General features: G+C 45.5%; 2 protein-coding genes and 1 pseudogene across 4 annotated transcripts in view; 1 reads left to right on the forward strand and 2 right to left on the reverse strand.

Moving 5' to 3' along the window:
* LOC309545966 (sialidase-3-like) overlaps nt 1-13,802 on the reverse strand; it is a 452,583-nt gene that overhangs the window by 365,800 nt on the left and 72,981 nt on the right. The gene's annotated exons all lie outside the window — the stretch shown is intronic.
* The window catches only part of ARHGEF17 (Rho guanine nucleotide exchange factor 17), a 419,270-nt gene that overhangs the window by 148,186 nt on the left and 257,282 nt on the right, over nt 1-13,802 (forward strand). The window lies entirely within an intron of this gene.
* On the reverse strand, nt 11,208-12,035 carry LOC309546751 (annotated as a pseudogene). The gene has a single exon. The product of its transcript is annotated as an uncharacterized misc_RNA (transcript).

Here is a 13,802-nt window from a genome sequence, read left to right on the forward strand (position 1 = left end):
CGTGCAGGAGGGGCGAGCCGCGTAAGGCGGCCGGAGGGGGGGGGGGGGGCGTCCCCTCCCGCTCCTTGTAATGACAGCTGAGTGGCTTCTCGGCCGCATCGGTTGCCATTACAAGACAGCCGAACGTCGGCCATGGACGCCGGTACCGGAGTGCTGCCTCTAGCTGCAGGCATCACTCCGGTGCAGCACTTTTCCCAAAATATCGGCAATATCGGTGACCTCAGGGGCTGATTCCGATATATCGGGGAAAGTGCGAATCAGCCCTCGATATCTCGGCTTTGCCGATAATCGGTCGATCACTAATACCGATACTTAAAAAAAAAAGTAAATATCGACTTCCGATAATCAGCCCCACCGATAATCGGTCGATCCCTAATATTACCCCAGCTGAACTGGAAGATTATTGCTGCGGGGGTATGGGAGGGGAGCAGAGGACAGAGGATTTCAAAAGGTTTTCCTGTGCAGAGTTTCAGACCATACCTGAAATCTGTAAGGTAAATTGCTGGACCCAGCCAGGCCCAGGAAAGCGTTGCAGGACTAAGGCCTCATGTACACTACAGTTTCTAAAGTTGAGTTTCGGTAGGAGCTATTGGCGTTTTTTTGCCAAAGCTCCTAAACTCAACTCCATAAAAGCCTATATGTCCATGTAAACATAGGCTTTCAGGGTTGTTTAGGAGCTGCCGTGGTTAGGGAAGATTCAACTTTCCTCTCCGGAACACGGAAGAATGGCGTTCAGCATAGGAACGTTTTGACCGCCGGCTGCAAAACGCGGCAACATTACAGCAAAATCGCAGCACAGTTTTGCCGTGTTTTGCATTTTTCCATGGCTGGCAGTCAACATGGTCTATGTGTAAATGAGGCCTAAGGTGTTCTTAGTTCTCCTTTGCAATCTGGTGTAGATGACGGGAGACAGCAAACCAGTATCAGTAAGGCTCTGTGCGACTTGTGATGCGACCTGCAACACAAAGTCTCATAACAAGTCAAAACCGATTTATTTTAATGCCACCCGTTCCAATCTATGCAAATAAAAAGGTGATCAAATACCACTAAAAGAAAGCTCTATTTGTCGGGAAAAAAAGACATACATTTTTATTTATTTTTTTTGGAGTACAGCGTCACACGACCGCGCAATTGTTAGTGCTGTATTGCAAAAAATATACTGGTCAGGAAGGGGGTAAAACCTTCCGGAGCTGAAGTGATTAATAAGGTCACGTGTTTGGGATGACATGCTCTGTCAGAATGTCTCTTTATCTTTTCTAGAGATGGAGGGGTTAACACGATGTAAATATTAGGAGCGACGCTGGAGCCCGTTACATGTGCTGTTTACACGTGGTGGGGCCCATTTTGGCACTGAGCGGGTATTAAAAATATAACATATGACCATTTAAAGTCATACACCGGCCCCTTCTGAAGGCTTTTCTGTGTGCAGGAAGTCAGCTCTGTGGCTGTCCCTGAGGGGATATCATCCTGCACCATTCCTAAGCAGCGGGAGGCCCGCAGACCCGGGCCTTTACATATGTTTTACCTCAGATTAGCCGCTGCTGCAGGCCGTGCTGACTTGTGAATTATCTAATCAAAGCGTTTCTGTGAAAAGTCTGACTCCAGGGAAGAGGGGACAGCGGGACACTAGACTGCCAACGTTGCTTTGGAAACCTTGCAACTGTGCAGTGTCAGAACGTCTGTCTGCTGCACTTTGCAGCCTGACTGGGAAAAGTAAAAAATGCACTGTAGTGTTGTATACATGCTCTGTATTCACAGGAGGATTACCTACTCAACTTCAGTTTGATGCTAATGCTGTACTGTTCCCTAGTGTGACCATTCATTCATCAGTTCCAGGTACCACCATCAACCCAGTCAACCCAGTTTTTCAAGCACTTTTGCGTTCAAAAAAGCGACTGAAAAGCTCAAGAAAAATAAGTCTCTTTAAAATCAATGAATGTGCTCACACGGGTGGTGTGCTTCTGTTGCGGTGAAAAAAATCATGTTTGCAGCATCATTGGAGCATGTTTGGGGAGCTAAAATAAAACACACCAAATACGCACCTTTTCATTAAAAGCAATGAAAACGTGGTAAAAACATGGCAAAAAAGCACCCGCGATGCATTTTTGGTGCAGTGTTTGAGAAACATGTCCTTTAAAGGAGAAGCACAGTCGAAGCTCATTTGGCTGTACTTCTCCTATGTATCACAGGAGTGCAGTTTGTTTTGCATTACTGTGACCACTTTTCAGCAGACAGCGGGCTGAAGTCCGCTGTCTGCTGACATCACAGAGCCAGTCAAGATCGCAACAATTAAGTCAGGATCCACCCACATGCCTGGACTGGCACCCAGCTCAGCCTCTCAGTGACTCAGTGAGCTGCTGAGAGCCTGAGCCAGCCTCTGTGCCCCTCCACAGCCCAGCTCTCCAGTGAGCTCGGGGGGGGGGGGGGGGGCAAGGCAGAGAGCTGCGACAGGCGGTCAGCAGCTCTCTACTCAGAAAGCTGTGAGAACCGCGCAATCAACGGAGTTAGATCGCTCGGTTCTCAGTGTTGCAGCATCTGTCCCCTGCCGGCTCTATCAGGCCTAGGTAAGTATGATTTAAAAAAAAAAAAAAAATAGGTTTCCATAGGTTTTAAAAACCGCACCGCAAACTTAAGCAATATATGACAAACTTATAACTAAACCAAACATAATATAAATAATACTGTGTTGTGTTTTAAAACCATATACAGCAAGTGATAAGTAAATAAGTATAATCTTTCAATTTTTAAACAAAGACAGTCCCATTCATCAAAAAAACAATCCTTCAAAGCAAACAAAGTCCAATTTTTTTTTATATAGAAGAAATGTTTCTTTAAGAGTCAGGCTCGGTTCACATATATGCGATGCGGGAAGGCTGCGAATTCGCAGCCTTTTCCCTCATCGCACACGCACCCCCGGCAGTTCACACTGCCATATGCGATACGCTGGGGGTGTCAATGTAATCTTAACGACACCCCCAGTTTGATCGCATATCGCAGTGCGATCGTGCAGTTCGCACAGGATCGGATCGCACAAGTGTGAACCGCTGTGCGATCCGATCCTGATGCGGCAGCAAAAATGCCTCCTGTGCGTGTTTGCTGCGGGTGCGATGCGAATTTAGCCATACAAACTGTATGGCTAAACTCGCACCGCACAGCTGATCGCATGTAATGTCGGAGCAGTGGGCTCCGACATTACATGCGAACCCCGCACACGCAGAAGTGTGAACCGGGGCTTATCCATCGTGGCTTCCATAATCTCCATATATTTGTGAACTACCAACACCAAGGCACATTAAATGTACTCTCGCCTGTTAAGATGGACCCCACTACTCATATAGATAGGAGGTCAAACAGCGCTCTTTGATACGGGTCATTTACCCTTTTGACAGTCTGCAGACTCTTCATCAATTCATCAAACAAGAATTACAATGGCTCCCACCTCTTTCTATACATGACTCCAATGCAGGCCATTCCATAGGTAAAGGGAAAACTCCATAGTGTAATACCATAAACATTTTATTCAACAAGTTAAAAATGCACTCACAATGTGATAGGAGATCAAATGCACAAACAAGATGGCGCTCCAGGTACTTCCGGTATGATAACGTTAAAGTCACATAAGCTCCTCCCATCTGATGCGTTGCAACCCTCTGAACTTCCTCAAAGATCCCTGTACCTCTGCTGTAAGCAGTACTATCCTTTTGAATACCAGGATATCTGGCTTGTAAGTGACCAGATGGGCAACTGCTGTCAATGGTCAAGGTGCCTCAGCAATTTGCCTTTAGTTTAGGACATGGGCCTGTAAAGCCAGCATTGGGGCCAACTTTTAACGTAGAGCAACAGTTACCTGGAAAAAGTGCTTGTATGCTGCAAAACACACTTTTGAGGGGTCTGGAATTAGTCTTTACAGCTCAGCTCCTGGAATTACAAAAACAATACGCTTGAAGTACACAAGGGTTACAAGCTTGTAATACCTACCTTACCCCTCGCTCTGGTAGGCTCTGTTGCTCTCCTTCCCCAACATATGAACAGTCCCTCGCTGTCCTCATGTACGATGCAGGCCTGTTGGCCCTGCATTATTCTTGATTACATCATCATGCAACTGTGTCCCGGAGTGCCTTGGAGTAGAGGCTTCAGGAGACCAGTCACATTGGTGAAGGGAGCCTGCCGCATAGACGAATAAATATTCTAGCTTATTCCTCATCACCTAAAGTTAACAAGTATTTAACCCTTGTGGGGAACCACTCCAAGGTAGTTTTTTTTTTTTTTGCAGTTCCTGGATTTGTGTTTTAAAATGATTGTAAAGGTAATTATTTTTTTTTTTTTTTTAAATAACAAGCATATCTATACTTACCTGCTCTGTGCAATATTGCACAGAGCAGTCGCAAACCCACCAGTGCTCCAGACCCCTCCCCTCTGTCCAGTGCCCCCATGGGAAGCCGCTTCCACTCATGCGTCCTCGCACCTGAGCCCCGCTGCGGTGTGCATTGAGACAGACAGCGGGACTCAGCCCGGCCCCTCACTCATACCTCCACCAAATGATTTGGACCAGTGCACAAAGCAAGGTCCATAAAGACCTGGATGAGCGAATTTGTGGTGGGGGAACTTGACTGACCTGCACAGAGTCCTGACCTCAATCCAATAGAACAGGTTTGAAATGAATTAGAGCGGAGACTGCAAGCCAGGCTTTCTCAGTGCCTGACCTCAGAAATGCGCTTCTGGAAGAATGGTCAGTTGAGTTGTTATAGCTGCAAATGGTGGGCCAACTCAATATTGAACCCTACGGACTAAGACTGGGATGCCATTAACCACTTACCGACCAGTCACATTGACTGTACTGCGGCAAAGTGGTTCGTTATCGTTATCCTCCCCCTGTAGGCGGCGCTCGCGCGCCGCCGGAGGCGCGCTCCCGCTGTTTTCAGTCACAGCGGGAGTCGGGCCAAGGGAGGAGCTGCGGCGATTGTCGCTGCTCTTCCCCGATCGTCGGGGAATCTAGTTTGGAGATCCGCCCGCTTGTGTAAATAGAGCGGGCAGATCTCCTTAGTGACAAGGAGTGACAGATTGCAGTGTTCAGCATAGCTGAACATATGCGATCTGTCCCTGTGTCACTCAGTCACCTCCCCCCCACACGTCAGTAAGCACCAGGCATACATTAACCCCTCCCTCTCCAATAAAATTAACCCCTTCCCTGCCAGTGTCATTTTTACAGTAACAGTGCATATTTATAGCACTGATTACTGTAGTAATGTCACTGGTACCCCCAAAAGTGTCAAAAATGTCAGTAAGGGTCCGATCTGTCCGCCGCAATGTCGCAGTCTCGCAAAAAAAATCGCAGATCGCAGCCATTACGCGTTAAAATTAAAAACACCAAAAATGAGAAAAATCTTTCCCTTAGTAAACGCAATAACTTTTGCGCAAACCAATCAAAATACGCTTATTGTGATTTTTTTTTTACCAAACATAGGTAGCAAAAAAACAAATTGGCCAAAAATTTTAAAAAATTTTGATTTTTACATTTTTTTGGGGGGGAATTTCATATAAAAAAATTTTAAAAATATTATTTTTTCAAAATAAACGCTCTTTTTTTGTTTATAGCGCAAAAAGTAAAAATCACACAGGTGTTCAAATACCACCAAAAGAAAGCTCTGTTTGTGGTAAAAAAAGGACGTAAATTTCGTTTGGGTATGGCGTTGCACGACCGCGCAATTGTCAGTTAAATTCGCACAGCGCCGAAACGCAAAAAGTGGCCTGGACGTAAGACAGCAAAATCCTCCGATGGTAAAGTGGTTAAAGTTCATGTGCGTGTAAAGGCAGGCGTTCCAATACTTTTGGTAATATAGTGTATGTATGGCTGGTGGGACCAGCATAGGGCTTCATGCACACTGGCCTACACCCAAAACCTGGCAACAATTTAGCACGTGTTTGCAGCGGTTTTACCGGACATCACCCATTACTCTGCTCTGAAGCCCATGTCTATAAGGCCTTTAGAGATGACCAATGTGCTTACTGGTGAACCCAACGAGCTTCAGCAACGAAGACAAATTTCTAGATTGCATTTAGAAAACTGAACAGCTCTGCCAAGTATTTTCTTAAACTGGAGTTTATCATTGAGGAGAGCCACAGTGCCGGGGATTCTGTGTGCTAAACCTTGCATTGCCGCCAGCTGCAGTAACACAATCTGGCGGTGAACAAGGCAGTATGTTGAAAGAGAAAGTGGCCTGTGGAATCTGTTGGTTGTTGGGAGAAGTGTTTATTTCCTGTAATAAATGTAGATGGAATACAGAGAAATGTGAGAGAAACCTGGACACAAAAGTCTTTCTATAGAACTGCTACAATCCTTGCGTGTAGCTATTAAAAGAAAGGAACTTTTTTTTTTTTTTTTTTTAAGGGTTAGTTCACTTTTACTAAAAAAACTGCCTATGCAGGTAAGGGGTGTTAGTAGATATAAACCAAACTGTGCAGCTCTGACTAAAGTTAAATAATGACCCTTCTATAAGTGTAGGCTATTTCCATATCTCCCAAAGCATGACTGGAATAGTACTAGGATGTTGCTAAGTGAGGCCCAAACATTACTGCTTACTTTTTTTGCTTTTTTTTTACTAATAATGGTGGCAATCAGCGAGTTATAGGGGGGTTGCAATATTGCGGCGGACAAATTGGATAACTAATGCCTCGTTTCCACTGAGCGGAACGGTTCGAGTCGGTACAGTTTGGAAGGGTTAGAATGGTCCGGTCTATTCAGGTGAGCGTTTCCACTGCAAGTCGGGCCACCAGGGGCCATGCGGGGTTTACACCAAATGCTCTTTCATTTGATGTGAGCATTGAAGTCTTCCTGTCCGCCAATCAGTGGAATCTATCGTGTGACGCCAGTAGCTCCGCCCTAACCGTACCGTACCATTTCCTATGGCCCTACATCTGAAGCAGGACCAGGAATGGTGCGGTTTGGTTCGGTTGTATGGGCCACTTTCATAATGGAAACACTCAAATTAGCGTACCGTACCGAACCGAGCCAAACCGATCCACTCAGTGGAAACGAGGCATAAGTGACACTTTGTTGGAGCCAGTGACACTAATACAGTAATCGGTGCTAAAAATATGCACTGTCACTGTACTAATGACACTAGCTGGGAAGGGGTCTAACCAGTATTTTCTCATTGTGGGGGATGTGATTTTCCTAAGGAAAGGCGTAGATCCCTGTCCCTGCTTTGCAGGAACACAGGATCAATGTCTTCCATACTGACAGAACGGCGTTCTGCCTTGCTTACATAGGCAGACCGTCGTTCTGCTTGTACTCAGAATGATCGCTGGGTATCGGCGGACATCAAGTCCGCCCGACCTGCCGATCTGCTCTGATACCCAGAAATGCAGAAACACACACACACACACACACACACACACACACACACACACACACACACACATACATATATATATATATATATATATATATACACATTATCTCAGAAAAAAGAGTACACCCCTCACAATTTTTATAAATATTTTATTATATCTTTCCATGTGGCAACACTGAATAAATTACACTGTGCTACAAAGTAGTGAGTGTACAGCAGGGGTCTCCAATCTGCGGCCCAGGGGCCAGATGCGGCCCCTTGCTTGCCTTTATCTGGCCCTTGGGGCACTATTTATCCCACTGATATGGGGCACTATTCTGCCCGCTGACACTAAAAATGGGGCAGAATTCCTGCCACTGGCACCAACAATGGGGCACTATTCCTCCCCCTTATATCAAAGATGGGGCACTGTTTACTCCCACTGATGCCTAGAAAATTTTCTATTCCCGCTGGCCACAGTCCAGCCCCCCTAAAGTCTGAGAGCCCATTCACACTAGGGCGACTTATGAGGCGACTTGTGTCGCCCCAGGTCGCTTGACATGACAAAAGCAATGTTAATCAATCAGTGCCGTCTTAATTGGCACTACCGAAGTCGCTCCGACTTCAGAAAAGGGTGCTGTACTACTTTGAGGCGACCTGTGATCCGACTTGTCCCATATACTTCAATGGGAGTCGCCTCCTTATCTTAATTGACACGACTTGTGATCCGACTTGTGATCCGACTTTCCATAAAAATGGTATTGAACAAGAAAAAAAAAGAGCATTTTTCTTATAATTTTTATTAAAACATTAATATCTCTTCTCTCCACCTTGCCGTTTTTCTTGCAGGCATTTATCGGGCATTTTTTGAGGCAGGCATGACTTTTTTTGGATTTAGTGTCTGGGGGGTCTAAAAAGTGTACCTGTGAAGTTTCAGCTCTGTAGCATGTCCAGAACCCCAAAAAAATTATAATTTTTCTTATCATTTTTATTAGAACATTAATACGGCCTCTCTCCACCTGGCTTTTTTTCTTGCAGGCATTTATCGGGCATTTTTTGAGGCAGGCATGACTTTTTTAGATTTAGCGTCTGGGGGTCTAAAAAGTGTACCTGTGAAGTTTCAGCTCTGTAGCATGTCCAGAACCCCAAAAAATTATCATTTTTCTTATAATTTTTATTAGAACATTAATGCGGCTTCTCTACACCTTGCATTTTTCCTTGCAGGCATTTATCGGGCATTTTTGGAGGCAGGCATGACTTTTTTTTTGATTTAGTGTCTGGGGGGTCTAAAAAGTGTACCTGTGAAGTTTCAGCTCTGTAGCATGTCCGGAACCAGAAAAAAATTAGCATTTTTCTTAAAATTTTTATTAGAACATAAATACGGCTTCTCTCCACCTGGCTTTTTTTCTTGCAGGCATTTATCGGGCATTTTTTGGGCGTCTTTTGAGGCATGTGCTACTAAAAATTATAAGATAAATGCTCTGTTTCTTTTTCAGTTTCTGGACAAACAGACAAAAGATGGTTTGTCTTTAATGGGAGTGACCTCAATTAGCATCCTTATCTATTTTCTAGTGTGGAGCTAGACATTCCACAGTTCAGCCACTCCTACACCTCCCCCATACACGTTATCTAAGCATTGCTCTTCCATGCTTGTTTTCTCTTTGTTCACTTGAATTGCGAGCTCTGAAGAAATATGTCCTCCAGAAGACAGCGTGATGTCATTGGTAGCAAGATGGTGGACAATGAAGTTCTGATCCGGCAGGTCAAGCAGCGGCCAGTTCTATATGCCACCAATCATCCAAACTATAAAGATCATATGAAAAGGGATAAAGCGTGGCTGGAGATAGCCCAGATTGTTGTGGAGGACTGGGAGATGCTGTCCCCTGAAGAGCGTCTGGAAAAATGTAAGTTGAACTTCTTTTTTCATTTCTTCTTTAATATGAACTTAATATGCACTTAATTGTCGGCACTGTTGGACAGATAGGTTGCACTGGAAGTCACTGGAACTGATGGACACTTATAGTTGGCACTGGTAGTCACTGGCACTAATATACACTGATTTGTGGCACAGGAAGTCACTGGAACTGATGGACACTGACACTTATTGTTGGCACTGGTAGTCACTGGCACTAATATACACTGATTGGTGGCACAGGAAGTCACTGGAACTGATGGACACTTATTGGTGGTACTGGTAGTCACTGTCACTGATGAAGACTGATAGGTGGCACTGGCACTAGTGGACACTGCTACGTGGCACTGGCACTGGCGGACACTGATACGTGGCACTTGCACTGGTGGACACTGCTACGTGGCACTGGACTATGTGGCACTGCCACTAGTGGACACTGCTATGTGGCACTAGTGGACACTGCTACGTGGCACTAGTGGACACTGCTACATGGCACTGGACAGCTACGTGGCACTGGCACTAGTGGACACTGCTATGTGGCACTGGTGGACACTGCTACGTGGCACTGGCACTGGTGGACACTGCTACGTGGCACTGGCACTAGTGGACACTGCTACGTGGTGCTGGCACTAGTGGACACTGCTACGTGGCACTAGTGGACACTGCTACGTGGCACTTGCACTGGTGGACACTGCTATGTGGCACTGGCACTAGTGGACACTGCTACGTGGCACTGGCACTAGTGGACACTGCTACGTGGCACTGGCACTAGTGGACACTGCTACGTGGCACTGGCACTAGTGGACACTGCTACGTGGCACTGGACTGCTACGTGGCACTGCCACTAGTGGGCACTGCTACGTGGCACTAGTGGACACTGCTACGTGGCACTGACACTAGTGGACACTGCTACGTGGCACTTGCACTGGTGGACACTGCTACGTGGCACTGGCACTAGTGGACACTGCTACGTGGCACTGGCACTAGTGGACACTGCTACGTGGCACTGGCACTAGTGGACACTGCTACATGGCACTAGTGGACACTGCTATGTGGCACTGGCACTAGTGGACACTGCTACGTGGCACTAGTGGACACTGCTATGTGGCACTTGCACTGGTGGACACTGCTACGTGGCACTGGCACTAGTGGACACTGCTACGTGGCACTGGCACTAGTGGACACTGCTACGTGGCACTGGCACTAGTGGACACTGCTACATGGCACTAGTGGACACTGCTATGTGGCACTGGCACTAGTGGACACTGCTACGTGGCACTAGTGGACACTGCTATGTGGCACTTGCACTGGTGGACACTGCTACGTGGCACTGGCACTAGTGGACACTGCTACGTGGTACTGGTGGACACTGCTACGTGGCACTTGCACTAGTGGACACTGCTACGTGGCACTGGCACTAGTGGAAACTGCTACGTGGCACTGGACTGCTACATGGCACTAGTGGACACTGCTACGTGGCACTAGTGGACACTGCTACGTGGCACTAGTGGACACTGCTACGTGGCACTGGCACTGGTGGACACTGATACCTGACACTTGCACTGGTGGACACTGCTACGTGGCACTGGCACTAGTGGACACTGCTACGTGGCACTGGACTGCTACGTGGCACTGGTACTAGTGGACACTGCTACGTGGCACTTGCAGTGGTGGACACTACTACGTGGCCGTGGCACTAGTGGCCACTGTTATGTGGCACAGGATGACACTGTTACGTGGCCGTTTCACTGGTGGACACTGATACGTACCACTGGTGGACACTGCTACGTGGCACTGGCACTGGTGGACAATGATAGGATATATATATGGAGACAATGATTTTATCAATCAGAATGGAATTTTTATTAAACAAAGAGAATAGCATAACATATACAGTTATACACATGCAGTACAGGCCATATAACCTAAATCTATACACCCCAGCATCCAAAAATATATTTCCTTTAGGATCCAACAACCTCCATTTGCCATTCTACTGCACCAGCCGGTGACATGAAGAAAGAGGTAAATGTATTTCTAATTGTGGCACCATCAATGGATCCACGAACAGGAGCCGATTGCGCTGTTTCCATATCATCTTGATGAGAATCCTCAAAATTGTACCCATCTTGTTGTCTTACAAAATTGTGGAGCACTCAAGCTGCTTTCACTGCAGTTATTGCGTTCTCTAAGTTCAAAGCAATAGGGGTGTGCAGTACGCGCCATTTATTGGCCAGAATGCCAAAAGTGCACTCCACCACCCTTCTTGCCCTGGTTAGCCTATAATTGAAAATGTTTTTGGGTGTACTCAGATTACGGTTGGAGTAAGGCCTCATTAGGTGTTCTCCCAAAGCAAACGCCTCATCTCCAACAAAGACATAAGGTAGCGGGGGTTCATCAGTCCCAGGTAAGGGACAGTTATGAGGAATAAGTAGCTGATTGTCTTGTAGCATTTTGCCAAAAGTAGAATTGGCAAAAATACGGGAATCAGAGCTGCTTCCATAGGATCCAATGTCTATGTAGACGAAGCAATAGTTTGCGTCAGCCACTGCTAGCAAAACAAAGGAGAAAAACTTTTTGTAATTAAAGAAACGACTTCCACTACCAATTGGCTTAACAACACGGATGTGCTTCCCGTGTATAGCTCCAAGGCAATTTGGGAAATTGCACCGTTCCCAGAAACATTGGGCTATTGTCTTCCAGTCATCTTTTTCATTACAATTCCATTCAGCACATCCCATAATCTCACAGGTTTCAGTGATAATGTAGCTGAGTGTCGACTTGCACACCATGAATTGATAATGTAAACTCACAAGGGAATGTCCTGTTGCAAGGTACCTGAAAGACAAAATACATTATATGTTTCTTGTTTTGTTTTTCAGTGCAAGTTATACAAACACGGTGGAAGGGGTTAAGTGACCAGAGAAGTGGATCTGCAGCTAAGAAGGTGGCCCCCAATGTCCACGTGGAGGAGTTGGAATTTTTGATACCCTTCCTGGCATTGAGAGAGTGAGCTAACATCTGTAATGTTTGTAAGGTGTTGATTAGAATTATTGAATGGTGTGCCTAAAAGTATTCCATTTTTATTCAAGGACACAAGCCAGTTGGGAGGGTCCAAGTGAGGCACAGGGACAGAGAGAAGAACCAGATAATGCGGCCAATGCACCTCTTGGCGAAGTAGAGGGCAGCCAAGAGGTTGATGAAGAAGTGCCGCCCCCGCCCGAGGAGTCAGAGCCAACGGAGGAGCAAGCTGGGCCCAGCCAAATACCAACCACTGCGAGGAGGCGTGAACCTAGAAGAAGACCAGCAGGACCAAGTGGGGAGGAGTGCCTGGAAAGCTTCACTGAGGTAGTGGCTGGGCTGACGGAGACTCTGAAGAATCTAAAGACAGAGAATCATGGATTCGGCATCATGGTCGGGGGCATGATTACCCGTGTCCCACCGGAAAAACAATATCAGGTCAAAAAAGAAATCATGGATGTTCTTGAATACCATGCCGCACAGCAACCCACCACACCACCACCATCTGAGCAATATTATCAACAACCTACCCCTCCACCAGAGATGTATAGTAACTAAGTAGAACTACTTCACTACTGTATTTAAGTACTGAAAGGCGGTATCTGTACTTTCCTAGAGTACAATTTTTTTCTCCTACTTCCACTTTTTTACTTCACTACATTTTTTCAATGATTTCAATACTTCTACTCCGATATTTTTTTTTTGTGCTGCATAGTTACTAGTTACAATTATAAAAATTACCACTGCCAGAACAGTAGATGGCAGGTTTCATGAAGCTCAAAACATGTGTATTATCAGCGCATACGAAAATAAATGCTACTGTATGTATAAATAAAAGCTGCATTTGAAATAATAAAAAACAATATGATGTTCAAACTTTTGACTTCTTTCTTTAATAACTACATAACACAGTACTTGTACATTTACTTTCAGTACTTGAGTTGCAATTTTTTTTTCAAAACTACTGGTACTTTTACTTTCAGTACTTGAGTAGCAAAATTTTTTAAAAAACTACTTGCAATACTTAAGTACAAAAAATGTTGAATACTTTAGTACTTCTACTCAAGTCCCTTTTTGATCGAGCACTTCCACTTCTACTCAAGTCACTTTTTGATCGAGCACTTGTACTTTTACTCAAGTATGGGTTTGAGTACTTTATTCAACTCTGCCCTCCACCACCTAGAACCTACTATCCCCCAAGATACCACCCCTACCGCGACGAATATGGAAATGTCCCTCAATCGTCGAGCACATTGCCATATCCGCGCGCACCCCCCGATTAGTTCCAATATTGGAACACCAGTACCGGCCAGGCCATATTTAACGCCATTCTTGTCGACAATGCCACAAAATGAGGGCCAGACGGCAAGCATAACAGCCAGCAGTGGGTCAGGCAGTGAGCCCAGCTATGCGTACCAACAATTATAAAGTTCTTTTTTTTTATTATTTTTTCAAATTACCTTGTTGTTATAAAGTTATTTTAAGTTAAGTTTGTTGTTCTTGTTATAAGTTATTTTATGTTATATTTCTTATGTTAT

The sequence above is a fragment of the Pelophylax lessonae genome (genome assembly GCF_965119305.1).
Source record: "Pelophylax lessonae genome assembly, chromosome: 2".
Lineage (NCBI taxonomy): Eukaryota > Metazoa > Chordata > Amphibia > Anura > Ranidae > Pelophylax > Pelophylax lessonae.